A 15,255-nucleotide genomic window follows, 5' to 3' on the forward strand; every position below is an offset into this window, starting at 1 on the left:
TCCAACATCCATATTCCGTCATCACTTTTGCCTATTGAAGAAACCACGCGATAGCCATTATCAGCCAAAAAGTTTAGTGCTTTTTCTAGGGGAACTGTAATTAAAATTTTTTAAGTATTAAAATATAAGTGAATTATTTACATAATAAATCATATTGTTAAGAAAAATATTTCATTTCCACAAATAATATTTTACTCACTGCGATAACGTCCATCCTTGCAATCTGTAATTAAAATGTTTTAAATATTGAAATAAAACTGCATTACACTGAGAAAAGAAAGTACTATTGTCCAAACAAGAATTTCTTGGTTCAAGAAACCAGTTACAAATATTTATTTTATTATTATTGGTAATTAATTTCCTCGAGAAAAGAGCATCAAAATTATTTTGATATTATATGCATTTGTTGTTATATTGTGGGTAAACAAAAGAATTGCTTTGCTTGAATTAAATAAAAATTATTTTCTTTAATTCTACGAATTCTTGAGACAAAATTATATGAAAATGATTGAACGTAATTATTGCACGACTCATGATGCGAAGCATCTGAGATGTGCTTTATGATCGAAAAATTTAATTCGCCTCACTTCGGCAACTATTTCAATTATTATACCCTTGTTAGTTTACGGAATTGAGATATGTTGCATACTATTTTGAAGATAATTTAATGGATATTAGTTTCATACTTTTCAAAAATTTATTTAGTTCAATAAAAAAGGAAAAAACATCAAAATAGTCTAAAAAAATTTCCTGTCCGTCAAGTATGAAACCCGTAGACACAATAACTTACGAAAAAATGCAGTAATTGAATCAAATTTTTTTTTTTCAATTCTTTGAAAGATTTGTAGATCCCCTATTGCTACTGGCTAGGTAATTCAGTGTCGTTTAATAACAATTAATGAAAGAATAAAAAGGCTGTATAACTATATCTATATATATCGATGTAAAATTAACATGGATGCCGATATATCTATACCTATACATTATACGTACATTTATCCCACCAGGGGCGCTTGCGAATTACCATCCTAGTGTAGCTGTTTTTTTTTTTTTTGCTAATTGGTAAGCCTGAATTGTTTCAGTTCAATTTTTTTTTATTTACATATATTTTTTTTGCTTTTGTTATTAATCGAGATATTTTGAGTAGGTTCTTTCATAATTATATAAAAATACTAATATAATTTAAAAAAAGAAAAAAAAAAAAAATCGTATATTACATACCTAGGCCAGTAAAATGAGAAAAGTCTCAGAGCACATGTAATTGTTGGCCAAGGCGAAGCCGAGGCTGACAAACATGTGGGCTGAGGCTTTCTTTTTTACTGGCCAAGGTGCGTATACTATTTTTCTGCTCGACGAAGCCGGAAAGTCGCAACTTCGTTTGGGGCAGCGGCCCGAAAGTTGCCACTTTCCGGCCGGAGGGCAGAAAAAATATTTAAGGAAAGAAAATTTTATATATTTTAAATTTATTCGTGCTTCCCGCCATTTTTTTATGATTATTTTATTATTTCATAATAAATGAGCATTATGAGTCGCGCACTTTTGGATTTTCCAAATTTTTGACACTAGTTTCCCATTGGAAATTTCCCGAGGAACACGATCGTGGAAGTACTTTAGCTGAGCAGTCCCTAGATTCATCAGAATCAATCAAAAAGCCCCGGAAAATAGAAATAATTCAGGTCTTTCCGTTTCAATTCGTCTTTTGATTCTGATTTTTTTCGAAAATTAGATATTTGACACTAGTTCCCCATCGGAAATTTCCCGAGGAACACGATCGTGGAAGTACTTTACCTGAGCAGTCCCTAGATTCATCAGAATCAATCAAAAAGCCCCGGAAAATAGAAATAAATCAGGTCTTGCCGTTTCACTTCATCGTTTGATTCTGATTTTTTTCGAAAATTAGCTAGTTGACACTAGTTCCCCATCGGAAATTTCCCGAGGAACACGATCGTGAAAGTAGTTTAGCTGAGCAGTCCCTAGATTCGCCAGAATCAATCAAAATGCCCCGAAAGATAGAAATAATGCAGGTCTTGCCGTTTCACTTCGTCTTTTGATTCTGATTTTTTTCGAAAATTAAATATTTGACACTAGTTCCCCATCGGAAATTTCCCGAGGAACACGATCGTGGAAGTAGTTTAGCTGAGCAGTCCCTAGATTCGCCAGAATCAATCAAAATGCCCCGGAAGATAGAAATAATTCAGGTCTTGCCGTTTCACTTCATCTTTTGATTCTGATTTTTTTCGAAAATTAGCTATTTGACACTAGTTTCCCATCGGAAATTTCCCGAGGAACACGATCGTGAAAGTAGTTTAGCTGAGCAGTCCCTAGATTCATCAGAATCAATCAAAAAGCCCCGGAAAATAGAAATAATTCAGGTCTTGCCGTTTCACTTCATCTTTTGATTCTGATTTTTTTCGAAAATTAGCTATTTGACACTAGTTTCCCATCGGAAATTTCCCGAGGAACACGATCGTGAAAGTAGTTTAGCTGAGCAGTCCCTAGATTCGCCAGAATCAATCAAAATGCCCCGGAAGATAGAAATAATTCAGGTCTTGCCGTTTCACTTCGTCTTTTGATTCTGATTTTTTTCGAAAATTAGATATTTGACACTAGTTCCCCATCGGAAATTTCCCGAGGAACACGATCGTGAAAGTAGTTTAGCTGAGCAGTCCCTAGATTCGTCAGAATCAATCAAAATGCCCCGGAAGATAGAAATGATTCAGGTCTTGCCGTTTCACTCCGTCTTTTGATTCTGATTTTTTTCGAAAATTAGATATTTGACACTAGTTCCCCATCGGAAATTTCCCGAGGAACACGATCGTGGAAGTACTTTAGCTGAGCAGACCCTAGATTCGTCAGAATCAATCAAAATGCCCCGGAAGATCGAAATAATTCAGGTCTTGCCGTTTCACTTCGTCTTTTGATTCTGATTTTTTCCGAAAATTAGCTATTTGACACTAGTTTCCCATCGGAAATTTCCCGAGGAACACGATCGTGAAAGTTGTTTAGCTGAGCAGTTGCTAGATTCGTCAGAATCAATCAAAAAGCCCCGGAAGATCGAAATAATTCAGGTCTTGCCGTTTCACTTCGTCTTTTGATTCTGATTTTTTTCGAAAATTAGCTATTTGACACTAGTTACCCATCGGAAATTTCCCGAGGAACACGATCGTGGAAGTACTTTAGCTGAGCAGTCCCTAGATTCATCAGAATCAATCAAAAAGCCCCGGAAAATAGAAATAATTCAGGTCTTGCCGTTTCACTTCATCGTTTGATTCTGATTTTTTTCGAAAATTAGCTATTTGACACTAGTTTCCCATCGGAAATTTCCCGAGGAACACGATCAGGAAAGTAGTTTAGCTGAGCAGTCCCTAGATTCGTCAGAATCAATCAAAATGCCCCGGAAGATAGAAATAATTCAGGTCTTGCCGTTTCACTTCATCTTTTGATTCTGATTTTTTTCGAAAATTAGCTATTTGACACTAGTTCCCCATCGGAAATTTCCCGAGGAACACGATCAGGAAAGTAGTTTAGCTGTGCAGTCCCATGATTCGTCAGAATCAATCAAAATGCCCCGGAAGATCGAAATAATTCAGGTCTTGCCGTTTCACTTCGTCTTTTGATTCTGATTTTTTCCGAAAATTAGCTATTTGACACTAGTTTACCATCGGAAATTTCCCGAGGAACACGATCGTGAAAGTAGTTTAGCTGAGCAGTCCCTAGATTCGCCAGAATCAATCAAAATGCCCCGGAAGATCGAAATAATTCAGGTCTTGCCGTTTCACTTCGTCTTTTGATTCTGATTTTTTCCGAAAATTAGCTATTTGACACTAGTTTCCCATCGGAAATTTCCCGAGGAACACGATCGTAAAAGTTGTTTAGCTGAGCAGTTGCTAGATTCGTCAGAATCAATCAAAAAGCCCCGGAAGATCGAAATAATTCAGGTCTTGCCGTTTCACTTCATCGTTTGATTCTGATGTTTTTCGAAAATTAGCTATTTGACACTAGTTCCCCATCGGAAATTTCCCGAGGAACACGATCGTGGAAGTAGTTTAGCTGAGCAGTCCCTAGATTCGCCAGAATCAATCAAAATGCCCCGGAAGATAGAAATAATGCAGGTCTTGCCGTTTCACTTCGTCTTTTGATTCTGATTTTTTTCGAAAATTAGATATTTGACACTAGTTCCCCATCGGAAATTTCCCGAGGAACACGATCAGGAAAGTAGTTTAGCTGAGCAGTCCCTAGATTCGTCAGAATCAATCAAAATGCCCCGGAAGATAGAAATGATTCAGGTCTTGCCGTTTCACTTCGTCTTTTGATTCTGATTTTTTTCGAAAATTAGATATTTGACACTAGTTCCCCATCGGAAATTTCCCGAGGAACACGATCAGGAAAGTAGTTTAGCTGAGCAGTCCCTAGATTCGTCAGAATCAATCAAAATGCCCCGGAAGATAGAAATGATTCAGGTCTTGCCGTTTCACTTCGTCTTTTGATTCTGATTTTTTTCGAAAATTAGCTATTTGACACTAGTTTACCATCGGAAATTTCCCGAGGAACACGATCAGGAAAGTAGTTTAGCTGAGCAGTCCCTAGATTCATCAGAATCAATCAAAAAGCCCCGAAAGATAGAAATAATTCAGGTCTTGCCGTTTTACTGCATCTTTTGATCTGATTTTTTTCGAAAATTAGCAATTTGACACTAGTTTCTCATCGGAAATTTCCCGAGGAACACGATCAGGAAAGTAGTTTAGCTGAGCAGTCCCTAGATTCGACAGAATCAATCAAAATGCCCCGGAAGATAGAAATAATTCAGGTCTTGCCGTTTCACTTCATCTTTTGATTCTGATTTTTTTCGAAAATTAGCAATTTGACACTAGTTTCCCATCGGAAATTTCCCGAGGAACACGATCAGAAAAGTAGTTTAGCTGAGCAGTCCCTAGATTCGACAGAATCAATCAAAATGCCCCGGAAGATAGAAATAATGCAGGTCTTGCCGTTTCACTTCGTCTTTTGATTCTGATTTTTTTCGAAAATTAGATATTTGACACTAGTTTCCCATCGGAAATTTCCCGAGGAACACCATCAGGTAAGTAGTTTGGCTGAGCAGTCCCTAGATTCGTCAGAATCAATCAAAATGCCCCGGAAGATAGAAATAATTCAGGTCTTCCCGTTTCAATTCGTCTTTTGATTCTGATTTTTTTCGAAAATTAGCTATTTGACACGAGTTTCCCATCGGAAATTTCCCGAAGAACACGATCGTGAAAGTAGTTTAGCTGAGCAGTCCCTAGATTCGCCAGAATCAATCAAAATGCCCCGGAAGATAGAAATAATTCAGGTCTTGCCGTTTCACTTCGTCTTTTGATTCTGATTTTTTTCGAAAATTAGATATTTGACACTAGTTTCCCATCGGAAATTTCCCGAGGAACACGATCAGGTAAGTAGTTTGGCTGAGCAGTCCCTAGATTCGTCAGAATCAATCAAAATGCCCCGGAAGATAGAAATAATGCAGGTCTTGCCGTTTCACTTCGTCTTTTGATTCTGATTTTTTTCGAAAATTAGATATTTGACACTAGTTTCCCATCGGAAATTTCCCGAGGAACACGATCATAAAAGTACTTTAGCTGAGCAGTCCCTAGATTCATCAGAATCAATCAAAAAGCCCCGAAAGATAGAAATAATTCAGGTCTTGCCGTTTTACTGCATCTTTTGATCTGATTTTTTTCGGAAATTAGCTATTTGACACGAGTTTCCCATCGGAAATTTCCCGAAGAACACGATCGTGAAAGTAGTTTAGCTGAGCAGTCCCTAGATTCATCAGAATCAATCAAGAAGCCCCGGAAAATACAAATAATTCAGGTCTTGCCGTTTCACTTCATCTTTTGATTCTGATTTTTTTCGAAAATTAGATATTTGACACTAGTTCCCCATCGGAAATTTCCCGAGGAACACGATCGTGAAAGTAGTTTAGCTGAGCAGTCCCTAGATTCGTCAGAATCAATCAAAATGCCCCGGAAGATAGAAATAATTCAGGTCTTGCCGTTTCACTTCGTCTTTTGATTCTGATTTTTTTCGAAAATTAGATATTTGACACTAGTTCCCCATCGGAAATTTCCCGAGGAACACGATCGTGAAAGTAGTTTAGCTGAGCAGTCCCTAGATTCGCCAGAATCAATCAAAATGCCCCGGAAGATAGAAATAATTCAGGTCTTGCCGTTTCACTTCGTCTTTTGATTCTGATTTTTTTCGAAAATTAGATATTTGACACTAGTTCCCCATCGGAAATTTCCCGAGGAACACGATCGTGAAAGTAGTTTAGCTGAGCAGTCCCTAGATTCGTCAGAATCAATCAAAATGCCCCGGAAGATAGAAATAATGCAGGTCTTGCCGTTTCACTTCGTCTTTTGATTCTGATTTTTTTCGAAAATTAGATATTTGACACTAGTTCCCCATCGGAAATTTCCCGAGGAACACGATCGTGGAAGTACTTTAGCTGAGCAGACCCTAGATTCGTCAGAATCAATCAAAATGCCCCGGAAGATAGAAATAATTCAGGTCTTGCTGTTTCACTCCATCTTTTGATTCTGATTTTTTTTCGAAAATTAGCTATTGCACGACTCATGATGCGAAGCATCCGAGATGTGCTTTATGATCGAAAAATTTAATTCGCCTCACTTCGGCAACTATTTCAATTATTATACCCTTGTTAGTTCACGGAATTGAGATATGTTGCATACTATTTTGAAGATAATTTAATGGATATTAGTTTCATACTTTCAAAAAATTTATTTAGTTCAATAAAAAAGGAAAAAACATCAAAATAGTCTAAAAAAATTTCCTGTCCGTCAAGTATGAAACCCGTAGACACAATAACTTACGAAAAAATGCAGTAATTGAATCAAATTTTTTTTTTTTCAATTCTTTGAAAGATTTGTAGATCCTCTATTGCTACTGGCTAGGTAATTCAGTGTCGTTTAATAACAATTAATAAAAGAATAAAAAGGCTGTATGACTATATCTATATATATCGATGTAAAATTAACATGGATGCCGATATATCTATACCTATTTATTATACGTACATTTATCCCACCAGGGGCGCTTGCGAATTACCATCCTAGTGTAGCTGTTTTTTTTTTTTTTTGCTAATTGGTAAGCCTGAATTGTTTCAGTTCAATTTTTTTTTATTTACATATATTTTTTTTGCTTTTGTTATTAATCGAGATATTTTGAGTAGGTTCTTTCATAATTATATAAAAATACTAATATAATTTAAAAAAAGAAAAAAAAAAAAAATCGTATATTACATACCTAGGCCAGTAAAATGAGAAAAGTCTCAGAGCACATGTAATTGTTGGCCAAGGCGAAGCCGAGGCTGACAAACATGTGGGCTGAGGCTTTCTTTTTTACTGGCCAAGGTGCGTATACTATTTTTCTGCTCGACGAAGCCGGAAAGTCGCAACTTCGTTTGGGGCAGCGGCCCGAAAGTTGCCACTTTCCGGCCGGAGGGCAGAAAAAATATTTAAGGAAAGAAAATTTTATATATTTTAAATTTATTCGTGCTTCCCGCCATTTTTTTATGATTATTTTATTATTTCATAATAAATGAGCATTATGAGTCGCGCACTTTTGGATTTTCCAAATTTTTACATGTTTTTTCAATAAGTTAAATGTCATAAAATTATTTTTACCTTAAAGTAACATTTATAAGTTAAGAGCTTATGAAAATTTTAGAAAATCTACTGACACTTTATGGCGTTTGAGATCAGTAAATGATGAGCGTCTGTAGATGCGGAAAACCCATACGAAAAAAATATATATCCGGATATATCCGGGCAAATCTGGATATATATTTTTTCCGTATTGGAAACAGGAATGCGTTCGTGGTAAAAAGGACCGGAAACTGGCTTAATGGAAATATAAATTATATACACATCGAGGGAAAATTTGAAAATGAAAATTGTATAATTCAATTAAATTTGTTATTTTTTTAAATTATTTTATTTGAATATTTATTGAATTTTTTTATAATTTTAGAATAAAATTTTTGTACCATAAAAAGTTAATACGCATTCTATTTTAACCATAGAAAATTAATTATTGACTCAATCGTTATTTTATGTAAAAAATTTTATGTTTATTTTTTTATTTCCCGCTAAGAAGATCGATGATTTTCGAAAAATTCGGGAAGTTATTGTTTTCACCCCCATTTTTGAAAATCGAGTTTTCATCAGATGTCGACGTTTTGACGTCCTAGGAAGCTATCCTTGCTATTTTCAGTATGATGTCCGAGTGTCTGTATCATACCTGACCCAGCCTGATCACGCATGTGTTACGTCCAGAATGAAGAACACAAGTTATTCAGTCCCTTAATATTGAGTCAAAGCACTTTACTCGGGTAGCGGGGACCTCGCTATTTAGTGTCGAGTATGTCAATATGCGAAAATATGATGTACGGGGTGAATGGATGTGTCTTATCACTAGATAAATGAACAAGTAATTGAACTTACAGTTGGTTTATTCAATATAATAATTTGTTAGGACACAAGATTTGACTGAGCTGGAGACCAGATTGTTGTTGGTTGAAAGTCGATTCGAAGTAAAATGTTTTCAGGTGGCTTGATAGTTGGTTACGATTCTTGAATGTTGATGTAAATGAGCAAAGGGGCTTGCTTATACTGGGTAATTGACAATCTGTCTGAACATTTTTTTTAATACGATGAAATTTATTTAAATGTGAATAATAAAAATTACAACAGCAATAATATTCAACAGAAATAATTTAATTATTTAAATTATTTGTAATATTGAATAAAAGAAAATCGTAATTATTTTTATTTAAAGTAATTCTATTTAAATTGTATAAATTCTGAATTTAATTATTAACGACCCGAACAAAGAAAGTAAAATTTAGAATAATACGATCATACGTAATCAAGAGCTTGAAAATTAATGGGCATAGACGACCGATTTGCGGCGGTTTTTATAGGCACCAACATAGGCGAGGGGTAACATGCGTGACCTAGATTTGATTTCGTTCGCTACCGAAAAATAGGATGGTAAACGAAGCTCTAATAATTAGAACGAAAAGAGGAGATAGTGTTACTAAGCATAGTCGAATAGCTGAGTTACTTGCGGGGTGAAGTGTAAGAAAAGGCCTATAGGTGCCGATATCGGGTAGAACCATGATGAATACATTTGCACACACACACACACACACACACACACACACACACACACACACACGCACACACACACACACATCCGAACACACATCCGAACACACACAAGCAAACTTTCGCACACACGCACACAAACACCTGCACACACGCAAACACACACTCGCACACACACACACATTGTTTAGCAGTTTAATATAAATTAATATAAATTTATTTAAGTATTAAAACTCCGAACCGGAGTGAATTGGGAGTGAAATAAAATCCGCGTCACTCCGCAATCACTCCGCTAAAAAAAAACTCTCAATTCACTCCGCATGCGGAGTGATTTTTTTTAAAACTCCGGAACTCCGAGTGGCGGAGTGAATACTTTGAGTTTTGTAAACATTTTGATTTTTTTCAACATTTTGAGATTACTTTCTCGGATTGTAATTTTTTTTTTAAATTTAGTAATAATTTTTTTCTCTGTATACAGCTTGATGTTCAACATATACTTTCATATTAATTAAAGTATAAGAAAATGTTAAAAATTAAAATCAAAGTTTAAAAGTGAAAACGATTTCGATTGATTTCTCAATTATAATAAAAAGAAGTAAGAAAAAAAATAATAGTCGACATTTTCTATTTTTAAATTTTCCCACAAGAAAATACTTTCCCTCCTTTCCGGTAATTTCCCCCTGTCGGTCGCAGTAGTTTTTAGTTTTTCATCCATTTCCATTCTCCAGTGCACCGAATGCACTTGACCTCAAGAACTATCTCAGTGTAAGTATATTTTCTATAGTTTCCTTTTCTACAAACCCAAAATAAGGTTTGTACGAATTTCCTATATAATTTTTATTAATAATATTGTAATAGTAAAAGAGTATAAGTTTTTGGTACTGAGTAATTTTTAAGTAAAGTTTAAATATTTGAAATAATAACAAAAGACTGAAATGGTGTGCAACAGGTATTTTATCCGTCATACGTAAACAAATATCTGTATGGCGTCAAATTTTTTCTATGAATCATAATAAAGTATGGGAGAACTGCGATGTATTTAGTTACAACTATCTATTAAAAACTAATGTAGAAAAAAAACCTCTAATTCTTTTTGATAAATAACATTTTTTTTTATTTTTTAAGATGAATGAAATAAATCATATTCATTTGAAATTTCTTTTTAAGTCATATTTTATATAAAATTCGACTTCTCTGGCAAAAGGCACAAATTTTTTAAAGTTAAAAAAAATGATTCTGAAGTCAGCAGACAATTGACTATTAACAGATCAATTTAAAAAAAAGAAAGAAACTATAAAAATGCGCATGTAGAAAATGAAAAAAGCTATAAGTGCAATTTTTTAAATATTTTTTTTTTTATAATTTATCGTTTATGAAAAAATTTAAATGTACGAATTATAAATAAACGTCCGTATTTTTAAAATTCAATTTTTTAAAATTAAAAATTTATTTTTTATAAATCATTTTCAGATGTCGAACAACGGAAATAGTTGCAGTACTGATTTGATATGGGTCCAAGGAAATATACGCGGGAGTAATTGTAATTTGTACGGAGACACTTCGGGAATCAAAGAGACTTTACAGAAACACTTTCGTGTAAAATCTGTTGATAATGGTTTCTCTGTTGAAGGTAAATTAATTAACGATAAGTATATATCGTTGATTAGTATAAAAATTATAATTTTAATTTAACATTTCATGATCCTGAAGTTAGCAGACAATTTAAAACTTTTGAATTTCTTTTTCAACAAATCAGTTACAAAATAAAAAAAAAACTGAACAGTGCACATGTAGAAAAGTAAAAATGCTATAGGTGCAATTATTTTAAATATTCATTTTTTTATAAGTTATGGGTTTGAAGAAAATCAAAAAATTATTAGATGTCAGCTAACTTCAGAATCATTATATTTTTACATAATTAAGATATAAATTTATTGAGTAAATAAAATTAAAATTCCAGCGGTTCCGACAATTATAATTAACTTTGCAGCAAAATTTGGATATAGAGTCAAAGAGACAACTTTAATCGAGCATTCTAATTTTCTTTGGACTCTCAAGTCACAATAATTAAATAATTAAATTAAGTATTAATTTTTTTAAGTAAATTATATGATGACAATGACTCAATGACTGCAAGTGTAAGAAGGAAAAATTTATTTTATAAATATTAAAATTCAATGTTATTAAAATTTTTAAATTTACTGTACTTAAAATTGCAATAAATGATAATTTTATAAATCAATTTTCTTTATTTTACCAATAATTAAATCCTCACGCTAATTATAACATTATTAGCAAGTGATGTATAATTCATAGAATATATTTATATTTGTAATGACTCCGAAGCAAGTAAGTAAATAAAAATTATTTTTAGCATTTAATTATGTTTTGCATTTTCTTCAAATAATTTCAAAATATAGAGATACTTTTCATACCTGTGGAAAAAGGGAAAAATACTATTGCACTCATGTGTGTTTATATACTTTTGTAATTACACACATAAAACCTGTTAACAAGGGCACATTGTCATTGCATACGTTTGTACCTACATATGAAACTAATATTTTATTCGGGAGTATTAAAGTATGAAAGCAATAATATTGTATGCATTGTCGCTTAGATCAATTTTCAATGGACCAACGGTCGAGTAACCATAAATACAGTCTTGTCACAGTAACTGGATCATTAGAAAGTTCGTAAACATTATGAGATTAAACATCAACAGAATTGAATCCGAACAACCTTTACTCAGAAGCTAGATAACCCTGATGATTAAAAAAAAAAAATGGTTTAAAATGATTCAAAACAATTTGAAATGATTTAGAACAATTTGAATTGACTAATACATAGATATACACTTAGCATGGATTAAATCATTCTTCTTAATCAGGGGCGTTATAACAGTAATTATTTAACACTACTTCTATAATTCAATGACACTATTTTTGGAATTATTAAGATCTATTTGTCATCAGGAAATATGATTGATGTAACGAATAAATTAGGCGAGCGGGGATATAAAACAATAAATGATTTTACTGAAAAAAAAACCTGAATTTGGTACTACTGCATCTACTTTAGACTATTTCGGCGATTCAATATTTTTAAAAAATATCCATAGCTTGGGATGATCCCAAATCGATCATTTTTTGTTTCGTTCGATTTTCTTTAAGCGAAAGACTTCAAGGGGCAAAATAGAATGGTAGGCACGTGGTTTTTCCTGATGGGCTCTGGACTCGATACTGTTCTGATTAAAAACTCTAATAAAATCTGAGTGAAACCGATTGAAATACAAAATGTATATTACTTTTTGATTGAATTTCATAGGAAAATTTTAATCAGATTCGAATCCGAGATCAATCGAATTTAACCTGGGTTTTTAATCAGAGATATCAGGGATAATAAAAATAATACATATAATATTTTTGAAACTCTGTATAAATAAAAAAAATTTTCTGCGTTAATTTGAATCAGAATTTGCTTTGAAAATTTTTTTATTTCCGACACTTCAGAAAAAATAAAATAGACGTCATATTTTTTACTCATTTATGATAAATTATTTTTCTAGTAAAATCTAATGTCAAATAATGAAAAATTCAATAAATATTTTTAAAAAATAATTTAAAAAAACAAAATAACAAATTTAATTAAATTATAGAATTTTCATTTTCAAATTTTCCCTCAATGTATATATAATTTATATTTCCATTAGGACAGTTTCCGGTCATTTTCGCCACGAACGCATTTCTGTTTTTCCGCATCCACAGACGCTCTTCATTTACCGATCCCAAACGCCATAAAGTGTCAGTTGGTTTTCTAAAATTTTGATAAAATATATTAACTTATAAAAAAAAAAACTGTTATGGTGTAAATAATTTTATTTAAATATCGCTGCATATTTGGTAGGTAGAAAACAATTTTAATTAAAAAACAAAAAAAAATAAATAATTACAAAATTTTTTAAATAAAATAATAATTGGGGCAATAATTTATTTTCTATGGTTAAAATAAAATACGTATTAACTTATAGTATCAAAATTTTATTCAAAAATTTTTCTAATTATTTTAATCCATAGCATTTATTTATATTTCAAAAATTTGAAAATTTATTTTTTAGGCTGCATATGAAATGTCCAAAATGTCCAATGGTACACATGAATGTGAAGGCAATTCGTATATATGGGTACAAGGAAGCCTTCGCGGGTCTGCTTGTTTTGTGTATGGAACAAATTCCACCACCCGAGATTATATAAGACAACAATTTAAATATCATAATGATTCACCTGATGGAATTTACGTTGAAGGTAAATTTAAATAAATTATCAAAGTAATTAAACCCTGATTAAAAAAAAGGTTGAAAAGTATTAAAAATATGAGTCTGAATGTACCAGACATCAGACAAATTTAAAATTATGAATAAATAGAGCAAATAATTAATAAAATAAAATTTAAAAAAAATGCGCATTTACAAAATTTTGAAATTAATAAGTTCATTTTTTATAATTATTATTTTTTAAATTATTTACTCGATTTGTTTATTAGGGTGGGTTGAAAAAAAACTTATTTTTTGTTTTTCTTAGCATGGGGGTAGAATTTGTACCTTATAAAAAAAAAAATTTTTAAGAAAAAAAAAATTTTTTTACTCAACATTTTGAGGTGGCCCAATCGTTTTTAAAATAAATCATTGATCAAACGGGGTGGTCCCAACGAAAAAAATTACATGGTGTTCTAGAATCTGTAGGGTGTCCCCTTGAAAGCTAATTGAAAGTCAGGAGTTGAAAAAATTTTTTTCCTATTATTTTTGTAATTTAAGTAAAAAATCCAAAAAATGAAAAGCGTTTTCTTTTGAATTAAATTGAAAGTGAAGTAAAAAAAATCACATTCGACAATTATTAGATGTTTTCCACGATTTTGGACAAAAAAAAATTTTTTTCGTTGGAACTACCCTCTTTAATCAATTATTTATTTAAAAAACGAGTGGGCCACCTCAAAATGTGAAGTAAAAAAATATTTTTTTTTTCTTGAAAATTTTTTTTTTTTTATAAGGTACAAATTCTACCCCCATGCTAAGAAAAACAAAAAAAAAGTTTTTTTTTAACCTACCCTATTGTTTATAATTTTAAATTTGTCTAAAGTCTGCTACATTCAGACTCATATTAAAAATGATGAAATTTGAATTCTTTTCAATACTTATGAATACTTTCAAACTTTTAAATTCCTTCTCTTATGGAATTTTAATATTGTAGATCGTTTTCAATTCTTTGTTTTAATCTGGGGATTGACAATAAGAAAATAAAATGTACACATCTATAGATATATAAATATATTAATAAAAATTTTGATTTTAGCCTGTCCTACCAAAGTTATTAGTTTATTGAGAAATTTCAAAAAATACGATATAGCACACACGGTATTGCTGGAAACTTATAATTTCCTGTGGACTCTTGAACCAGAAACGTTCAGTTAATACAAAAATTTTGAATATAATGAAATTATTTGTAAAATATTAGATGAATTTTTCAAACTAAATTTTCGTACACGCAGAGAAATTTTAAGTAAAAATTACCCGAAAAATTTGATACTGTGAAGACATGTGGAAAAAATGTAAATTTTTCTCATGCATTGTAAAATATACTACTCGGTAGCATGTAAATGAAGTGCAATTCCTACTAACATCAGTAAAAATTTAGTTACTGGCTAGATGCCACAGTACCAAACTTTACGGGTAATTTTTACTAAAAAATTATCTGCGTGTAATCATCACGTAAATCATTATTTCAAAATGATTAATTACGTTGTTTTAAATATAACGAATATGTATATTATTATGAGACTGATGTAATTAAAAGTTTTTAATTAAAATCCACTATGACTGGATTTTCAAGGACTGATATAATGTCATTGAGATCAAATTGTTTGTAATTAAATACATTGTAATTAAAACAAATGTTGGAATAACAATTTTATTTGATTGAATTTATCATTTGAAAACTACTTTATCATCAACAAAATACAATTACGATGGCTGGTACTTATTTGGCAGATGAACACCAAAAGCACAAGCTACACCCTGATAGGGCTGATAGCT

At 31.9% G+C, this 15,255-nt stretch overlaps 1 protein-coding gene and 1 long non-coding RNA gene across 4 annotated transcripts in view; one reads left to right on the forward strand and one right to left on the reverse strand.

Moving 5' to 3' along the window:
• Positions 1 to 15,255, reverse strand: part of LOC130667899 (uncharacterized) — a 46,627-nt gene that overhangs the window by 12,133 nt on the left and 19,239 nt on the right. The window contains exon 2 of one of the 3 annotated variants that reach the window (XM_057469824.1): positions 200 to 223. The exons of the other annotated variants lie outside the window; for them this stretch is intronic. The gene's annotated coding sequence lies outside the window, so the exon portion shown is untranslated. The remainder of the gene's footprint in view (positions 1 to 199; positions 224 to 15,255) is intronic. 3 annotated transcript variants of the gene reach the window in all.
• On the forward strand, positions 12,865 to 14,635 carry LOC130667900 (uncharacterized). The gene is made up of 3 exons (XR_008989922.1): positions 12,865 to 13,069; positions 13,285 to 13,471; positions 14,516 to 14,635. It is a non-coding gene; the product is annotated as an uncharacterized LOC130667900 (long non-coding RNA).

This window comes from Microplitis mediator, chromosome 5 (genome assembly GCF_029852145.1).
Source record: "Microplitis mediator isolate UGA2020A chromosome 5, iyMicMedi2.1, whole genome shotgun sequence".
NCBI lineage: Eukaryota > Metazoa > Arthropoda > Insecta > Hymenoptera > Braconidae > Microplitis > Microplitis mediator.